Source organism: Zingiber officinale, chromosome 4B, assembly GCF_018446385.1.
Source record: "Zingiber officinale cultivar Zhangliang chromosome 4B, Zo_v1.1, whole genome shotgun sequence".
In the NCBI taxonomy this organism is placed as follows: domain Eukaryota; kingdom Viridiplantae; phylum Streptophyta; class Magnoliopsida; order Zingiberales; family Zingiberaceae; genus Zingiber; species Zingiber officinale.
The window spans coordinates 54,840,943-54,862,643 of NC_055993.1; positions in this window are offsets into that span (position 1 = coordinate 54,840,943).

The window sequence follows — 21,701 nt, forward strand, 5'->3', positions numbered from 1 at the left end:
TGCGGTCTGATTTGATCGGATCCATGACCCTTTTGATGCCTACAAAATAATAAACAAATATTAGCATCAAATACCATGAAAATAGTCTAATTTATAATTAGGTCCCAAATCATATGCAATTATGAAATATGGTGTAAATGTGAGATTAAGCTATGAATAAACCAATAAAAATATGCATTATGAATCAAGATAATATAGCCAAAATCATGGTTATCAGACATCTTTACATATCATGCTTTATATCTTCCTTAACATGCACTTTAACATGAAATTTCTTAATCATGCATACAACCATACAAACCTACCACAAATCGGTTCCTTCATGCATAATCGAAATAACTTATACTGCTGGTGAGGATTACTTACATCCTTTCGCTAGATCTTACTCTTATAGGGTGTAAGAAAAGCAACACTCTCTTTTTTATGCCTTTATCTCCAAACCACCCACCTCGTACGTACAAATTCTGATGAAAACTCCCCTCTAGATTCTCTTCTTGAAGAACCTAGAACCTTGGAACCCTAGAGATCTTGACCAAAACTACAAGAGAAGAAGAGGGAAGGAGTTTCGGCTAGGTATGGGTGAAGGGAAAATGAAGAGATTTAGGTTTTGATCTCACCCCTCACCTTTTATACTAAGTAGAAGTTGAAGCATCTCTTCTCCCAAAATCTGCTTATAAGGAATTGTTTCCTATTGCTAGTGTGATGCTTTACCACCACCCTAATGGAAACTCTAACCAATCATATATAAAAGGTCTTGGGTTCAATCCTACCCAAGGCCAATTTTAAATCTATTTTTTTATTTCTTGTTCTCTTCTTCTAGTTCTTTTTTCCTTTTTGAACAGAGAAAATTTACGGGTGTTACAATCCCCCATACCTTATAAAAAGTTCATCCTCAAACTAGAACAATTGTGGATACTTCTGTCTCATCTCATCCTCACGCTCCCAGGTTGCCTCTTCATTCTGTTGACTTTGCCACAGTACTTTTACTAACGGTATCACATTGTTCCTCAATTTTTTAACTTCTCGATCTATTATCTGAATAGGTCAACTTTCATAACTGAGATACTCTTGAACTTGTACCGTCTGTGGCTCAATCACATGATTTGCATCGGGAACATGCTTCTTCAGCATTGAAACATGAAATACATTATGGATATCTGACATTTCTTGAGGTAGTTCCAGCTCATAAGCTACCCTGCCAACTCTTTTGGTGATCAAGTATGGCCCCACATATCGTGGACTCAACTTTCCTTTCTTCCCAAACCGCATCACTCCTTTCATATGAGCTACTTTGATGAACACTGAGTCCCCAACCTCAAATTCTAGAGGTCTATGATGGACATCCGCATAGCTTTTCTGCCGGCTCTGAGCAGTTTCTATTCTCTGGAGAATGTTCTGAAAAGCTTGGGTGGTGTCTTCGATGAGATATGTCTGAAGTCCTATTTCTTTCTTTTCACCACCTTCATACCATCAAATAGGAGATCTACATCTCCACCCATACAGAGCCTCATAGGGCGCCATTCCGATAGTAGCTTGTAGCTATTATTGTATGCAAACTCTGCTAAGCATAGGTATCGACACCAGCTGCCCTTGAAATCTAAGGCACAAGCCCGTAGCATATCCTCCAAAACTTGGTTCACCCGTTCTGTTTGCCTGTCAGTTTGAGGATGAAATGTAGTGTTGAATCGTAACCTAGTGCCAAGAGCTCACTGAACACACTCCCAGAAGTGTGAAGTAAAACGACCATCTCTATCAGAAATTATCGTTTTGGGCACTCTATGTAATCTGACGACCTCTTTAACATATATTTGTGCTAACTGCACAATAGAGTAGGATGTTCTAATTGCTAGGAAATGAGCAGACTTGGTCAATCTGTCTACTATTACCCAGATAGCATCATAAACGTTCGTAGTTCTAGGTAATCCTACTATGAAATCCATAGTTATATCCTCCCACTTCCACTCTGGGATCTAGATAGGCTGCAGAATTTCACCTGGTCTCTGATGTTTTGCTTTAACCCGTTGGCATGTCAAACAGGTACTGATGTATCTAGCAACATCTCTCTTCATTCCAGACCACCAGAACCGTTCCTTTAAATCTTGGTACATCTTGGTGGAACCAGGATGCATTGCATAGGGTGTTCCATGGGCTTCTTCTAAAATTTTCCTTCGCAGTTCCTCTTAATTAGGGACACAGAGGCGATTACCATAATATAGTATCCCACCGTCTGATACTCGAAACTCTCCATTTTCTCCTTCCTATATTCCCTGTTTGATCTTCTAAATAATAGGATCTTCCATCTACCCTTTCTGTACACCGTCAAGCAAGGTTGACACTAGTGTCAAAGTAGAGAGCTGCCCGGTAATAATTTCAAGCCTAAAGTTTACTATTTCTTTTTGTAGGGGATAGCCCATAGCAGATATAGACAGTAAGGCAACACAAGATTTCCTACTTAGTGCATCTGCCACTTTGTTCGCTTTCCCTGGATGGTAGAGGATTTCACAGTCATAGTCCTTGACCAGTTCAAGCCATCTCCGTTGTCTCATGTTAAGGTATTTCTGAGTGAAGAAATACTTCAGACTCTGGTGATCTGTGTAAATCTTGCACTGAGCTCCGTATAAGTAATGCCTCCAGACTTTGAGAGTGAAGACTATAGCTGCTAACTCAAGGTCATGAGTGGGATAGTTCTTCTCATAATCTTTGAGTTGTCTCAAGGCATAGGCAATAACTTTGTCGTTCTGCATCAATACATCTCTGAGTCCTTGTTTAGAAGCATCATTGTATATATCAAAGCTCTCGCCATTTTCTGGAAGAGTCAGGATTGGAGCACTGGTCAGTCTCCTTTTTAGTTCAAGGAAACTCTTCCCACAATCCTCTGTCCACTCAAAATTTTTATTCTTTCAGGTAAGCACTGTCAGTGGAGAGGCGATCCTTAAGAAGTTCTCTACAAATTTCCTATAGTAGCCTGCTAACCCGAGGAAACTTCTTATTTCACTAACATTCTTGGGTCTATACTAGTTACTCACAACTTCTATTTCTGTCGGATCTACCATAACCCCATCTTTAGAAATAATGTGACCAAGAAAGGACACTTGATCAAGCCAGAACTCACACTTAGAGAACTTTGCGTACAACTGTCTTTGTTGGAGAATCTGTAATACTGTCTTCAGGTGTTCAGCATGTTCTTTTAGAGTTCTGGAGTATATAAGAATATCGTCTATGAATACGATCACAAACTTATCCAAATACTCTTTGAACACTCTGTTAATCAGGTCCATGAATGTAGCAGGAGCGTTCGTCACTCCAAAAGGCATAACTACGAACTCATAGTGCCCATACCTCGTTTGAAATGCTGTCTTCGGTACATCATCAACCTTCAGTTTCACTTGATGATATCCGAACCGCAAGTCTATCTTGGAAAAGACTGTAACCCCCTTTAACTGATCAAATAGGTCATCAATTCTAGGCAAGGGATACCGATTCTTGATTGTTACCTTATTCAGCCCTCGATAGTCCACGCACATTCACATGGACCCGTCCTTCTTCTTTACAAACAATACCGGAGCTCCACAGGGTGAGCGACTAGGGTGAATGAAGTCCTTGTCGAGTAGCTCCTGTAATTGTCCCTAAAGTTCTTTCAATTCTGACGGAGCCATTCGGTAGGATGCCTTTGAGATTGGATGGGTACCAGGAATGAGTTCAAGCTCAAATTCAATTTCCCTATCTGGAGCTAACCCTGGCAACTCTTTCGGAAACACTTCCGGTAGTCACATACAACTCTAACTTCCTCTAGCTCGTGATCACTTTCTTGCTGGGTATTAACCACATGAGCTAGAAATCCGGTACATCCATCGGCTAACATTTTCTGAGCCTTCATGGCTGATAAAAATTTCTGGGTTTTCTTCTTCGAATCTCTGATGAACTCAAACTTAAACTTTGCCTCAGGTTGGAATAGAACCCTTCGCTTATGGAACTCAATGGAAGCACCATACTTGCTCAATAAGTCCATCCTAAAAATAACATCGTAATCAGACTTGTTCAGCAAGATCTGATCACTGTACAGTTCTCTATCTAAAATTTTGACTGGCACAGCTCGCAGCCAGTGTGTAGATGTCATTATCTCTCCCGAGGGTAGTGTCGTCAAGAATTGTCCACTTAGGACTTCCGGGGATATACCTTTTCTTTCAGCATATACTATGGAGACAAATGAATGGGTTGCCCCAGTATCAAATAGCATAGTTACATATTGATTGAAAATGTATATCTGACCTGTGACAACGGTAGAGGCATTTGCTACCTCCTCTCTAGTAAGGGAGAAAACTCGAGCATTTGTAGAACTTAGTGGAGCTTCCAGTCTACCTTGACTAATGTGAGGACTGTTGGGTTCTTCGGGCCGCGAAAACCGCTTTTTCGCGTCGCGGAAACCCCGAGTCTCCCAAAGCCATGGATCTCGTGCAAAGATTCGTAAACAAAATTATCGAAAAAACCTTTTCTTGTACAAGTTTGTAAAAACTTTAGATCTACACTAAAGTTAAGATCATTACCCTTGTAGCGAAGCCCTTCGCATTCCCGCTTGTCCAAGATGTCGCCGGATTTCTAGTTGTCAAAGTAGACAACCTCTATATGTATCCACACGGACACGAGTAGAAGGAGATGACCAAAACACAAGGTGTGCTAGCACCAATGGAGTGTTCGGCCAAGGAATGGGAGAAGGAGAAGAGAGAGCACCCAAGGGAGAAGAAGAGTGAATGAATCAATAAGAGCAAAATCAAAAAACCCCTTAGCCATCAAGTGGCCGCCCACTCTAGGAGGTGTAAAACCCCCACATTAATTCCAATTAATGTGGAGACCATTAAGAGTTGTAACCCCCATGAGGTGGCACTCTAGGATGATGTGGATCAACACTATTGGTCCACATCTTGCCACCTCACTAAATGACATGGCAACAAGTGTAACCTCCTCATTTAATGTGGGTCGGCCACATTAAATGCTATGGAGGCTTGTAACCTCCATGAGGTGGCACACATTGATGATGTGGAGCAATGCTATTGGTCCACATCTTGCCAACTCACTAGTGATGTGGCAAAAAGTCAAGTCAAACATGACTTTTTCTCTTCCTCTCAAATCAAGTCAAACTTGATCAAATCTCTCTCATGGTTGATCTAATCCAATCATATGATTCAAGCCAACTTAATATAATGAATCTAATTCATTAAATTAAGTTGATTTAATGAGTCATAATCTAAATTAGACACATTGAATACATGAATCAACTTGAGTCCAACTCAATTAGCCCAATTTGGATTACTCTTAATCCAATATGATTCATCAAATGAATCTAATCCTCTTGGTTCATCATATGAACCAAATCTCCATCTAATTGTCCTTAGTGTGTGACCCTATAGGTTCTTGTAATGTTGGCAATACCCTAAACCCATTTAGGAGCATAAGTAATGAGCGGTATCTAGCAATACATCATTATTACCCAAGTTACAAGAATGTCGAGATCCGACATCACCTTGTGACTACCAATTGTGACTCCTCACAAAATATGTCAAATGTCCTTCTATCCTTGACATCTAGATTGATCAATATGAGCCATAGACCGTGTCATCCTCTAATCAATCTAAATCTTGAATTCCAAGTAGACTCACTCGATCAAATGAGCTCAACATCTCATGTTGACTCATTTGGGCATGGCCATGCACTTAGTGGTCTCACTCTATCAAGAATACCGATGTCGCTCCCGTCATATGGGAGGATAGATCCCATCTACATCACTCACATCCCTCTACATAATTCGTTATATACCCAGTAATCGCCTTTATAGTCCACCCAGTTACGGGTGACGTTTGACGAAACCAAAGTACATAACTCCTTATGTAGGGATCCATGGTGACTTCAGGTCTAAGGACTAATAGTCATACTAATAGCCACATGAGAAAGTATATGACACTCATATAACGATCCATGATACTTTCTCATGGCGGGTCATTCAGTATACATTCTCCAATGTATACCCATGTGTCAGCATGATATCTCTATATCCATGACTTGTGAGATCAAGTCATCGAGCTGACCTACATGCTAGTCTTATTGCATTAACATTGTCCCTGAATGTTAATACTCGACTAGGAATGATTTAGAGTAGTGTTCCCTATATCATCTCACTATCGATTCAACTAATCGATTGATATAGGTATGAACCTTCTACTCTAGGACGTTACTATACTTATTTTATCTGGCACTAATACAAATAAGCATAATAACCAAAAACCAAATGCCTTAATATATATACATGAATATGATATACATGAGTCCATACAATTATCAAGTGATTAGCTCTAGGGCTCTAACTAACTAGGACCCTTCAACGCGGCCTGCATCTGGTGTAGCTGTGCCTGCTTGCTTTCATATTGCACAGGTTGTGCAGGAGGAAGATTGATCTTGGTCGGGCAATTCTTGGCCATATGCCCCACTTGACCACATGTATAACAGCCACTTGTGCCCTTGCGACAGATTCCAGAGTGCATCCTTCCGCAGATGGAACATGTGGCATACTTTGTTTGCTTGTTTACGGATCCTCCTTTCTTATTACTCCACTGCTTCCTCTTAGAGTTCCCTTTCTAGGTTGACGCATGACTATGGGATTTCTGAGTGCTGGAACTCCCTTGACCTTTGTTCTCCATTAGTACTGGCTTCTGCTGCTTGATACTGTTCTGATAATGCTCCATGATCAGGGCACTACTAATCAGCTCTTCTGTAGTCTGCGGTCTATTAATTCCGCCTGCTATATTTAGAGCTATCTCCGGCCTCAGCAACTTGAGCATTGGCCTCACCCTTTCTCATTCAGTGCTGACCAGCTCAGGGCATAGGCAAGCCAGCCTATTAAATTTCTTCACAGCTTAGTCCACTGATAAATCTCCTTGTCAAAATTCTGTGAACTCGTCATAATGTTTATTTGTGACTCGCATATGGAGGAATTCTTTGAAGAACTCAGTCTCGAAGTCAGACAAGATCATTTGATCTACTTTTCATTTTGCCTTGACCCGTTCCCACCACATTCTTGCATCACCGGTGAGGCAGAAGGAGGCACACTTAATCTTTTCTACCTCCTGCCAGTCCAGTAGCTCCATTATACTCTCCAAAGTTTTGAACCATGCCTGAGCATCCCATGGTTCATTGGTACTAGAGAAACTCTCTAGCTTCAGTTTCTGCCACTGGATCAGGTATGCTTCTTGCCTCACCACCTTTGCTGGGGCAACAGGGGCAACTGATGGTGCTTCAGCTATAGTAGGTGTTACCATATTGACTTCCTGTGGGACTACACGGGAAGCTTGCTGGTTAGTAGTTAGAGAAGCAATAACCTGCTGCTGCTCAGCCACTTGTCTCTGAAGTTGAGCTACTACTTCTAAAAGGTTGGGTTGTGGTGCTGACTCATTTTCCCCTGGTTGAGTTTCATTAACCCTTGGCTATCTAGCTGGTCTTCCTCTAGCCATTCTACATATCATAAGTCAAAACTAGTGAAAACATACGTCAGCCACTCATCATCCTTACTTCCTATCATTACTACTTTCACATATGAGCATGCTAAAACTTAACAAGAATTTCTTACTAAACATAACACTAACTAGGCACATGAAGAAAAGGTACCTTCTTACTTGGAAGCTACAGGATCAATGCTTGATGTGTGGGTGGCGGAAGGATGGAACTGTTCTGATACCATATTGTAACGACCGCACTTCTTAATCCTGACCCAAGCCACAGACGTTACTCCTTTTTATACTACTAAGGACATTATTGTATGTACACTGTTCGGTTCAGAGATCTACTCTAAACTTGTTTTGACTGTTAAGTAATGTTTTGGGAGCGAAATAGAGCTAAGATGAAGTTTAAAACTGCTTGAGGATCTGGGTCGTGTTGTGCTGACCGGCCGTATAGCCTTACTAAGCCCTAGTTTGGGCACGGCCGTGTGTGCCACACGGCCGTGTAAGGCCCTCCATGTAGGAGCACGGCACGACAGTGTGGCTTCCACACGGCCGTGTCACCTTGGTCGTAACGAAGAGGGGCATGGTCGTGTGGCTCACACGGCCATGTCACCTCGGGTGAGTCAAAGGGGTGCACGGCCGTGTGAAACCACACGGCCGTGTCATTTTGCCCGAGGAGGAGAGGTGCATGGCCGTGTGTGGCACATGGTCGTGCAACCTTTCAAGAGGCTAAGCCTTGCATGGTCGTGTGTGGCACACGGCCGTGAAACATTTCCAGAGACTAAACCTTGCATGGCCGTCTATGGCACACGACCGTGCAACCCTGGTCGACAGGGAGAGGGTTGGGGTCATGTGACTCCACACGGCCATGTCACGGCCGTGTGGGGGTTACGCCCTGCACCCAAAAAGGAGTGGTTCTCCCCCTTTGTACTCCTTCTTGACTTATCATTTTATCCCACAATCTTAGGGAGAATATTTAACACTTCAACTACTACCAAACTGCAAATTCATTGTACACCATTCTTAATAGTACTTTATACTAAGCGGAGATAAGAACATATGTCCATCAGCACCAAAATCTAACATGATCAGACACTAGCAAATTCTAGGATCGCTTCCCACTGTTCCGTCACCCATACCATCAAACATTGCTCCTGCTGCCCCTTCTTACTCTAGCTTTCCCTTACCTTTATCTGTAGTATAAGGAAATGCAAACTATAAGCAAAGGCTTAGTAAGTACCATCTACTCACAAAACTACGCATTAAAGTGAACATGCCTTTTTATTGTAAAACTGCTTGAGAAGAAAACAACAAACATGCACTCGAGTAAAGTTCACGCTAAAACATATACTTTGTAAATATGCACATGATATGTATTTTTAAACAGTTTTAGAAATGCTAAACACCAACTTAAACCTTGCTAGTAATGTAATGAAATAGAAAATCCTGGTATATCATAGAGTTCACTAACACTACACTTTATAACTCAAGTTCTCCACTTAATGATGGTTTCACTTCAACAAACCAATGCACTTTGAAAACTTTATCATACATATTAATGAACATAATAATCAACTTTCTTGGGCCTGGCAATGTACCACTTGCGTGCATCCTTAATAAAATCCGAGTTAGCTAATCCCGAACCTATTAAGGTACTACTAGGCGAACTTATTCCTAGGGGCAATCTAGGAGCCCATAACATGGACCTTGTGTCCAGTACATGCCATTTTATAGTAAAATATTTTCTTCTACTCAATACTTTCTTATAATTACACTTGTTGTCATTTCGACAAACACCCTATGTGCACTTAATCCCCCACACATATAAGGAAGCATCTTAGGGCACTTGTTTATGCTTCTTAGTCCCAGAAACATAATGGGAAGCAAATCAAAGTACTCACATGCTCTTAATCCCAAACTTAGAGGGGCATCTTTACATATAATGCATTATATCTTCCTTAACATGCACTTTAACATGAAATTTCTTAATCATGCATACAACCATACATACCTACCACAAATAGGTTCCTTCATGCATAATCGAAACAACTTATACTGTAGGTGAGGAGTACTTACATCCTTTCGCTAGATCTTACTCTTATAGGATGTAAGAAAAGCAACACTCTCTTTTTTATGCTTTGATCTCCAAACCACCCACCTCGTACATAAAAATCCTGATGATAACTCCCCTCTAGATTCTCTTCTTGAAGAACCTAGAACCTTGGAACCCTAGAGTTCTTGGCCAAAACTACAAGAGAAGAAGAGGGAAGGAGTTTCGGCTAGGTATGGGAGAAGGGAAAATGAAGAGATTTAGGTTTTGATCTCACCCCTCACCTTTTATACTAAGTGGAAGTTGAAGCATCTCTTCTCCCAAAATCTACTTATAAGGAATAGTTTCCTATTGCTAGTGTGATGCTTTACAAGCACCCTAATGGAAACTCTAACCAATCATATATAAGAGATCTTGGGTTCAATCCTACCGAAGGCCATTTTCAAATCTATTTTTTTATTTATTTTTCTCTTCTTCTAGTTCTTTTTGCCTTTTTGAACAGAGAAAATTTACGGGTGTTACACTCTCCATGGAGCTTGGAGGCGGTGCCTTCAGGTGCATAAGCAGCGGACGCCGTGTAAGCTTATCGACGTCGTGGACTTGAGCTAGAGGCACCTCCTATGGAGGTTGGAGGCACCCTCAATGGGCTATTTAAGCATGGTTCATGCAGAGGCAAGTACACACTTCTCTTTATAATATTTCTACTGCGCATTGTTCTACAAGACGAACCTGCTACTCAGTAATGCAACTCCAGCAACCAGACGATGCGACTCTGATGACCTAAAGCATAATCTTCAATATCTGAAAAGTCATTGGTATAAATCATTGACTTATACTTGTAATTTTTGAACTAATAGTGGATTTTCCAACATAATCGATCAGCGATCGCGGACCTTGGAGTAGGAGTTGCCATAGGCTCCAAACCAAGTAAAACCAACATATGTCATCTTTAATTGTTCTTCTTCCGCTGCAATTTACTCTATTCTTTTAAAACGAACTAATTAGCCATGAGCGCTATTCATCCCCCCCAGCCCCCCCATCTAGCACTTTTCAATCCTACAATTGGTATCAGAGCGAGGCCGCTTCAAATCGGTGAACCCACCATTCAAGCAATTTTTTTCTTTTTATGGTAATTTTTTTTAAAATTTTTGGAGTCAATTGAAATTGGTAAAATTGTTACCTTCTGATCTATTTTATCGATCAAGTTCTTTTGTTTCTCAAAGTCAGTGAAAAGACCACTCGAGTTTTTATTATATTCACTTGTTCCCGCACTACTAATCCAAGATCAAGTCTTGGAATCTTTGTTGTCTTTTTATTGTGTGCGAGATTTCTTCTTAAATGACCCACCAAGAAGGGTATAGTACTACACGTCCTCCCCTCTTCTTTGGAGAGGACTTCGGCTACTGGAAGGGCCGAATGGAGTACCATCAGAAGATTCAGGTGGAAATGTGGATAATAATACAGACTGGGTTCACATTTCCCATCGAAGATGGAGTCCTCGTCCCCTGTGACAATGGGATCCACCAATCCATAAGAAGATTGAAGACAATGCAAAAGCATCCTGCACTCTCCAATGTGGCCTAAGTAAAGAAGAGCTGAACTGGGTTGGTCCCTTCAATAGTGCAAAGGAGTTGTGGAAAAAATTGATCAAGCTGCACGAGGGCACTTTCAACACAAAGGTAAGTAAATGACACATAATTTTAAATAAATTATATAATATAAAAATGCAAGAAGGTGAGTCAGTGAGCCAGCTTCATGCTCGCATACAAGATCTACTGAACGGACTCCACGCGATTGGATAGAAGGTTGAAAATCACTATATCATCAGGTATGCATTAAATACATTTCTGAGGAACACCTTGTGGGCATCCTTGGTAGATGCTTACAAAGTGTTTAAGGATTTGTCATTAATCAAATTAGAAGAATTATTTTTAGAATTCGAGCTTCATGAACAAACTAATACTACTCCGGCCGAGAAAGGTATTACTTTGATTGTAGGAAGAAGCAGAATGTGAGAATCAAAAGTAAAGTGCATAATCAAACCCTAGTCTGAAGATGAATCAGACTCAGAAGACGACGAAATTACCGCCGAGCTCATAAAATTGGTGTGAAGGTGACTCAATTGAACATGAAGGCCAAGTCTAGAGTTACCTGCTAGCAACCAGAAGGGACACTACAAGCCGGATTGTCTGAACTAGAAGCAAAGAAGAAGGAAGGCCTTGAAAGAAACATGGTCCGAATCCTCTGAAGATTCCAATAAAGAACACGAGCAAGCAAGCTTCCTTGCTCTACTAGTACAAGCATACGTTGCTGAAACAGAGTCCAAATCAGAAATCAAAGCCGAATCAAAAATCAACTCCGAAAGAAGCCACGGATCTGTATCCATTTCCGAAGGGCCTAATCACATTGTAGGCTCTCTAATTTCTGGTACTAACGTAGATGATTTATAAAATTTAGTTTCATATTTATTTAAGAAATTGGCGAAATCCAATGACTGGGTCTAGTCACTTTAAAAGGTGGTAACATTCCTTAAGGAGGAGACTAACCTAAGTCCTTTGATTGAGCCAGTTCAAAATGGAAGTTCAACCAAAGTCCAACAACTTGATGAAGAAAATTTCAATTTGAAAACTCAAGTTAAAGAACTTAAGGTCACGTTGGAATGGTTCACCGTGGGTTCCAAGAATCTTGAACTGATTCTTGATAAATAGTCGTTTGCAACCATCCGGACTTGGATTTAAGGCTAAACATAAATTTAGATCTTATTTGTCTATAGTAAAATGCTCAAATAGAAACGTAGTCCAAGTATGGGTCCCCAAGTCTAACCTAACTAATCAAGTTAAACTTGGTCAATATTGGATCCCTAAGGATCAGATTCATTACCTTGATAGACCTTATCGAGGCTATGATCCAGGGGGACCCAATATAAAGATCATTTTTATCATAAAATAGAATTGTCTGATGTTTGATTCACTGCTTTTTATTATTCATGCTTAGACTAGGATATATAAGGACCTAGGCTTGATACTTGACTAGTTAGACCGAGGAGTTTCAGAAAGGAAATTAAATATCTAATTTCTTGGAAAGGTTTTATCTAGAAGTGGTGGATGAGCCCATACCCAAGAAGGTCTAATGCCTCGCCACAGCCTGAAAGTCAATCACTGAACTAAATATTTAATTGAGTAACTATAAAACCTTAGTCTAACTCAATTGTAAATCAATCCTTACATTGGAATTTAAATTGAAGATTAAATTAATAATCTCACAAAACTATTAAGGTTCCCTGATTGAAAATCTAGAAAAGGGTGAGATGGTCCTAGGTTTAAAATAGAAAGTAGTTAACCAAACTCAAATGAATTAAACTCAATTAAGTTAATTAAAATTAATTCAATTAAGATAACTTAATTAATATCAAAATTTTAATTTTAAAATCATAATTATTTTCAAATCATAATTAATTTTAAAATATCAATTATTTTCTACTCATAATTAATTTTAAAATGTCAATTATTTTCAAATCATAATTAATTTCAAAAAGTTAATTAGTTTCAAGTCATAATTAATTTTAAAAGTATAATTAATTTCAACTAATTCTAAATCCTTAATCAAAGTAAATTATTTTCAAATGATTTAATTTTCAAAATTTTAATCATAATTATTTTTAAATATTGTTTAAAAAGTTTTAAAAATTCAAATTACTCAAACATATATGTTTTCAAATTCAAACTTATACTTTACTTTTAAAATCTAAATTTAACTTAAATTATTTTTGAAATATACTTCAATATCATAAATATTTTTCAAAGTTAAAGATAAAATCAACCTAACTTAACTCCGTCTCATACACACTCATAAGCTGAACATGCTTGATAACCAAGAATGGGTGAGATAGAAAATCAGGAAAATAAATAATAACTTTTATGTTATTGATTTACATGCTTGGACTCTAGGACCCTAAAAAGTTTTTGCATTAATTAAGGGGGAGTGCAAAGAAGTTTAAGACATTTATTTTTATTTTTATTTTATTAAAGCATTGTTTTTCAAAGTTAAACTTTTCAAAAGTTCAAAATATTTCTGAAAGAGGAAGTTCAATTTTTTTAAAAACTATTTTTGAAAATAAAAATAAATTATTTTTTGAAAAGATAGAAACTAAGTATTTGTAAAAGTATTTTTAAGTATTTTTTCAAATAAATCAATTACTTAGCTAAGTATTTTTACAAGAAAATATTTTTAAAGCTAAGTTTTTATCAAAATATTTTTAAAGATAAATGTTTATCAAAATATTTTTAAAGCTAAGTATTAAAGCTAAGTTTTTATCCACTTCTTTTGAAAGCCAAGTACTTGACAAAGTTTTTCAAAGAGTTTAGCTAAGTGTTTTTCCAAACAATTATTTTCAAAGCTAAAATTTAGCATTTTTTTTTTGAAAAAAATAAGTATTTTCAAAGAATTTCTAATTTAGCTAAGTGTTTTTCAAAGAAAATATTTTCAAAGCTAACATTAGCTAAGTGCTACCCTACAAGGGGAGCTTCAAATTAAACAAAGTAAAAACTCCTTTGTCAAACAACCTTCTCTTCTTTTTGATATATGCCAAAGGGGGAGAGAAAAGTTAAAAGTTAAGAGTTAAACATAATTTTTATGAAAGGGGGAGCATAAGGGAGTTTTTTTTCAAATTATTGCATTTATGCTCAGGCTAAAATTCCTTAATTATTGTTATATTTTACTTAACTTTGAACCAGGTTACCATAATAAAAAAGGGATAGATTGTTGGTGCGGGAAGCACTAGATGATCGAATCTGTGATTTGATTATGTCAAAGGGTTCAAAGTTAAAGTTATTTCTGATATAACAAGTTTGAATGAGTTTGTAGGAAAGTCCTAAGTGTTCTTAGGCAAAAGTCCTAGTGGATTCTAGGCAGGTGGAAAACCCTAGGGGGTGGTAACCCTAGGTCCTAAGGGATGGTAACCCTAGGTGATGAAAAGACCTAACTATTGTTAGGCAGGTGGAAAACCCTAGGGGCGGTAATCCTAGGTGCTAAAGGGTAGTAACCCTAGGTGGAAAGTCTTGGCGGGTCGAGGGCTTTGAGCGAAATCCTAGAGTCAAGGAGTCTAGGTTGAAATACTGGTGTCGCGAACCGGGTAGAAGTCTGGACGGGTCATGGAGCGGGTGTCCAACATGTAGGCCGGAAGCCTTGGGCGCTGAACAAAAGTCCAGTCGACTTAGAGGACTAGTCTAGCAATAGGTAACTTCTCCTAAGAGGAGTATGTGAGGACGTATTCTTTGAAGTGGGAAAAGTAGGTGTCACTTTGACCTAGAATTTCGACGAAACTTGAAGTCAAAATTGGATAGTCCGATGACTCTCAAATACTTGCATTTATCTTATTTTATTATGCTAACTTTGTTTTACAGGGTATAATTTGTTTGTGGACTAATATGCCATACAGGAAGGGAGTTGCACAAGAGAAGCCTCGGATTAACAGTACACGAGGCGCCCTCCATGGAGCTTGGAGGCGCCTCGGGTGCATTAGTCGAAGACTCCGCGCAGCATGGCAAAAGGTGCCCTCTAAGGCTATTGGAGGCGCCTTGAATTCTGGATGGAGGGCGCCCTCCATGGATCTTGGAGGCGCCTTTGGGTGAATCAGCAACGGACACCGCAGAAGCTCATCGACACTGTGGACTCGGGCTGGAGGAGCCTCCTATGGAGGTTGGAGGAGCCCTCAATGGGCTATATAAGCCTGGTTCGAGCAGAGGCAAGTACACACTTCTCTTTACGATCTTTCTACCGTGCATTGCTCTACAAGACTAACCTGCTACTCAGTAACGCAACTCCAACAACCAAGCGACATGACTTTGACGACCTAAAGCACAATCTTCAAGATCTGAAAAGTGGTGGTATACCTTTATTGTTTCACTTAAAATATAAATCATTGACTTATACTTGTATTTTTCGAACTGATAGTGGATTGCTCAATGTAATCGATCAACGATCACGGGTCTTAGAGTAGGAGTCGCTACATACTCCAAACCAAGTAAAACCAACGTGTGTCATCTTTAATTATTCTTATTCCACTGCAATTTACTCTATTCTTTTAAAATGAACTAATTAGCCACGAGCGCTATTCATCCCCTCTCTCCCATCTAGAGCTTTTCGATCCTATAGTGTTGTGAAAGGATATTATGCATGTCCTATTTGTGGTGAAGAAATATATTCGACAAGGTTGATGCATAGTATTGAGTTATACAGGCCATAGAAGATTTTTTCCTACAAATCATCCTTATCGAAGGCAAAAAAGCATTTAATGGGATCTCAAAGCTTAACCCTGCACCGAAACCATTAGCTGGGCATGAAATTTTGGGTCAAATTGAAAGAATTATTTATCATCTGGGAAAAGTGAATGGGAAGCTTCAGTTAAAGCAAAGCAAAGTTGTATCATGCTGGAAAAAGAAATCTATATTCTTTGAACTTGAGTATTGGAAACATATACATGTTTGACATGTTCTTGATGTGATGCACATTGAAAAAATGTGTGTGAAAGTCTGATCGGTACTTTTCTTGACATTCCTAGATAATCAAAGGATGGAGTAGCTGCAAGACTAGACCTTGTGGAGATGAATTTGAGGATTGATTTTGCATCGAAGATGGGGGAGAAGAGAACCTTTTTGCCAGCAGTTTGTTATACACTAAGAATGAGAAAAGAAAACTTTGCAATTCTTTGTTAGGAATAAAGGTCCCCACAGGATATTCATCCAATGTTAAAAATCTGGTGTCGATGAAAGACTTGAAACTTGTTGGGCTTAAGTCACACAACTATCACACTTTGATGTAATAATTGCTTCCAGTCACCATCCATGGTGTCTTTCCTAAACATGTTAGAGATACTATCACTCAGTTTTGTGGCTTCTTCAACATGCTATGTAATAAAGTGATGGATGTCTCAAAGTTGAATGATTTGCAAAGAGAGATTGTGACATTGTTGTGTTGCTTGAAAAATATTTTCCCTTATCATTTTTTGATATAATGATTTATTTAACAGTTCATCTTGTACAAGATGTCAAATTGTGTGAATCAATTTGGTATAGACAAATGTACCCATTTGAAAGATTCATGAAGATCTTGAAAGGATATGTGCGAAATCACAGTCATCCTGAAGGGTGTATAGCCGAATGCTATATTGCTGAAGAGGCTATGGAATTTTGCTTAGATTACATGTTTAGTGTGCATATAATTGGGATCCCATTAAGGCATTGGCAAGTACAACTTACTAGGCCTCTATCTAGCTCAGTAACACACTCAACTTATCATGATGAGTTGCATCAAGCACATCATTATTGTTGGGTTTTTCGGGCCGCGAAAACCACTTTTCGCATCGCGGAAACCCCGAATCACCCATGCCACTGGATCCGTGCAAAGAAAAAATTCGAAAAATTTCGAGTACGAGTTAGAAAACTTCGATTTACACTAAATCTCCAAAGGTTAAGATGTATATACCCTTGATGCGCGCCCTACGCGAATCCCGCTCGTCCAAAATGTCGGATCTCTAGACCGTCAAGCGTACGGTCCTCTAGAAGTATCCACACGGACAACTTAGGTGGAGAAGACCTAAACAAAGGTGTGCTAGCACTTTGATAGGCCACGGCAAGAAGAGGAGAGGGAGAGAGCAAGAAGAACTCAAGGAGGAAGAAGAAGGAATGAATGAGAGAATAATTTTCAAAATGAAAAGTTATTCTTCTCATTCAAGTGGCCGGCCACCATCATGTGTGTAACTCTTCACATTAATGCATTAAGTGTTATTAATGTGAAGCCATTAAAGAGAATGGCTTTGTAACTTCCATGAGGTGGCACCCAATTATGATGTGGAGTAACATCATTAGTCCACATCAATGCCAACTCACCAATGAGGTGGCATAAAGTCAAGTCTAACTTGACTTTTCATCTTCCTCTCAAGTCAAGTCAAACTTGACCAAATCTCTTCCATGGTTGATCTAATCTAACCATTTGATTCAAGCCAACTTAATATAATGAATCTAATTAATTAAATTAAATTGATCTAATGAGTCATAATCTAAATTAGACTCATTGTATACATGAATCAACTTGAGTCTAACTCAATTAGCCCAATTTGGATTACTCTTAATCCAATTGGATCAATCAAATGAATCAAGTCCTCTTGGTTCATCATATGAACCTAATCTCCATCTAATTGTCCTTAGTGTGTGACCCTATAGGTTCTTGTAACGTTGGCAATGCCCCTATATCCATTTAGGAGCATAAGTAATGAGCGGTATCTAGCAACACATCATTACTACCCAAGTTACAAGAATGTTGAGATCCAACATCACCTTGTGACTACTAGTTGTGACTCCTCACAATATATGACAAGTGTCCTTCTATCCTAGACATCTAGATTGGCCAATGTGAGGAATAGACCGTGTCATCCTCTGATCAATCTAACTCTTGAACTCCAAGTAGACTCACTAAATCAAATGAGCTCAATATCCTATATTGACTCATTTGGGCATGGCCATGCACTTCGTGGTCTCACTCTATCAAGAATACCGATGTCACTCCCGTCATATAAGAGGGATAGATCCCATCTACATCACTCACATCCCTCTGCATAATTTGTTACATACCCAGTAATCGCCTTTATAGTCCACCCAGTTACGGGTGATGTTTGACAAAACTAAAGTACATAACTCCTTATGTAGGGAACCATGGTGACTTCAGGTCTAAGGACTAGTAGTCATACTAATAGCCACATGAGAAAGTATATGACACTCATATAACGATCCATGATACTTTTTCATGGCGGGTCATTCAGTATACATTATCTAATGCATACCCATGTGTCAACTTGATATCTCTATATCCATGACTTGTGAGATCAAGTCATCGAGTTGACCTACATGCTAGTCTCATTAACATTGTCCCTGAATGTTAATACTCGACTAGGAATGATTTAGTGTAGTGTTCCCTATATCATCTCACTATCGGTTCAACTAACCGATTGATATAGGTAAGAACCTTCTACTCAAGGACGTTACTATACTTAGTTTATTTGACACCAATACAAGTAAGTATAATAACTAAAAACCAAATGCCTTTATTTATATAGAATATGATACAATAAGTCCAAAATACAATCATCAAATGATTGGCTCTAGGGCTCTAGCTAACAATCTCCCACTAGCACTAGTGTCAATCAGTGTAGGCTCTAAGCCCAAATGACCTAGTGTGACCATCATGCTTCTTCTATGCCAAAGCCTTGGTCAAGGGATCTGCGATGTTAGCCTCTGTAGGTACTCTGCAAATCTTCACATCTCCTCTCTCGATGATCTCTCGAATGAGATGGAAGCACCGTAGTATGTGTTTGGTCCGCTGGTGTGAGCGAGGTTCCTTCGCCTGTGCTATAGCTCCATTGTTGTCACAATAGAGCTCAATAGGGTCAGCAATGTTAGGAACCACCCCAAGTTCAGTGACGAACTTGTGAATCCAAACTGCCTCCTTTGCTACCTCTGATGCAGCAATATACTCGGCCTCTGTTGTAGAATCAGCTACTGTGTCCTGCTTCGAACTCTTCCAGCTCACAGCACCACCATTAATGCAAAATACGAACCTCGACTGCGATCTATAGTCATCCTGATCGGTCTGGAAGCTAGCATCACTGTAACCCTTTACAGCTAGCTCATCATTGCCTCCATATATCAAGAAATATTCTTTAGTCCTTCTTAAGTACTTAAGAATATTCTTGACCGCTATCCAGTGACTTTCACCTGGATCTGACTGGTATGCTCAAAGCGTACGAGACATCAGGTCGAGTACATAGCATGGCGTACATGATCGATCCTATGGCTGAGGTATAAGGGATCTGATCCATGCGGTCTCTCTCCTCTCTAGAAGAGGGACCTTGAGTCTTCGAAAGACTCACGCCATGTGACATCGGCAGAAATCCCTTCTTGGAATTCTGCATGGAAAACCGAAGGAGTACCTTGTCAATGTATGTACTCTGACTTAGGCCAAGCAATCTCTTAGATCTATCTCTATAGATATGTATTCCTAGAATGCGGGATGCCTCACATAAGTCCTTCAGTGAGAAGCAACTCCCTAGCCAGGTCTTGACAGACTGAAGCATAGGGATGTCCTTCCCAATGAGTAGTATGTCATCCACATATAATATGAGGAAGACAACTATATCCCCTACAAACTTCTTGTAGACACAAGGTTCATCTTCATTCTTGATGAAACCAAACTATTTGATTGCATCATCGAATCGAAGATTCCAGCTCCGAGAAGCTTGCATTAGTCCATAAATGGACCTATGCAGCATGCATACTCTGCTAGTATGTTGTGGATCTACAAAACCCTCAGGTTGTGTCATGTACACATCCTCGAGTAGGTTTCCATTCAGAAACGCGGTTTTGACGTCCATCTTCCAGATCTCGTAATCGTGGTAAGATGTAATAGCAAGCATGATCCGAATGGACATAAACATCGCTACTGGAGAAAAGGTTTCATCATAGTCAATACCATGAATCTGCTTGAATCCTTTAGCTACCAAGCGACCCTTATAGATAAGTCCATCCATGTCAGTCTTTCTCTTAAAGACCCACTTACACCCAATGGGTTTTACCCCTTGAGGTGGATCAACCAAAGTCCATACTTGGTTGGTGTACATGGATTCCATTTCGGATCTCATGGCCTCTAGCCATTTCTCGGAATCTGGTCTCATCACAGCTTCCTGATAGGTGGTAGGCTCATCCTCTATGAGCACAATGTCATCATGGTTAGATAAGAGAAATGAGTATCTCTCAGGCTGACGACGTACCCTATCAGATCTGCGAAGAGGTATGTCTACTTGAACCAGTTGTTGTTCCTCAACTCCTTGTGGAACAACATCATCCACAACACTTTGTGGTTCCAGTTCAATTTCCATCGAGGCATCAGTGCTATTGTTCGCATCTTGAACTTCTTCAAGATCGAACGCGCTCCCACTAGCCTTTCTAGAAACAAAGTCCCTTTCTAGAAAGACCCCAGTCTTTACCACAACTACCTTGTGCTGACTGGGATTGTAGAAGTAATATCCCTTAGTTTCCTTGGGATATCCAATAAAATAGCACTTGTCGGATTTGGGTCCTAACTTGTCTGAGACTTAACGTCGAACGTAAGCCTCACAACCCCAAATCCTCATGAAAGACACCTGAGCAACTCTCCCAGTCCATATCCTATATGGTGTCTTTATCACGGCCTTGGATGGAACTCGGTTGAGTATAAAAGCTGCCATGTCTAGAGCATAACCCCAAAGGTATGTCGGAAGATCTGTGTGACTCATCATAGATCGCACCATATCTAATAGGGTACGATTCCTCCTTTCGGATACACCATTCCACTGTGGTGTTCCAGAAGGAGTGAGTTGGGATAGAATCTCACACTCAGCTAGATAGTCACGAAACTCATGGCTAAGGTATTCTCCACCTCGATCGGATCGAAGTATCTTAATACTCTTGCCAAGCTGGTTCTGTACTTCATTCTTGAATTCTTTGAACTTTTCAAAGGATTCAGACTTATGTGTCATCAAGTACACATAACCATATCTACTGAAGTCATCAGTAAATGTGATGAAGTACCTATAACCGCCTCTAGCAGCAACATTGAAAGGGCCACATACATCACTATGTATGAGTCCTAACAAATCAGTCGCTCTCTCGCTGTGCCCACTAAAGGGAGTCTTGGTCATCTTGCCTCGTAGGCATGACTCGTATACCTCATATGATTCAAAATCAAATGAGTCCAGCATACCATCCTTATGGAGCTGGGATAAGCGCTTGTCATTTATATGACCTAAGCGACAGTGCCAGAGGTAAGTTTGGTTCATGTCATTTGACTTGAACCTCTTGGTATTTATGTTATAGATAGGACTCTCAAGGTCTAGAATATAGAGTCCGTTTATCTGAGGTGCACTACAATAGAACATATCGTTTAAATAGACGGAACAACATTTGTTCTTTATAGTAAACGAGAAACCTTTCTTGTCCAAACAAGAAATTGATATAATGTTCTTAGTTAATACAGGCACATAACAACAATCGTCTAACTCTAGTACAAGCCCAGAGGGCAGAGATAGAAAGTAAGTCCCTACAGCAACAACAGCAACCCGTGCTCCATTGCCTACT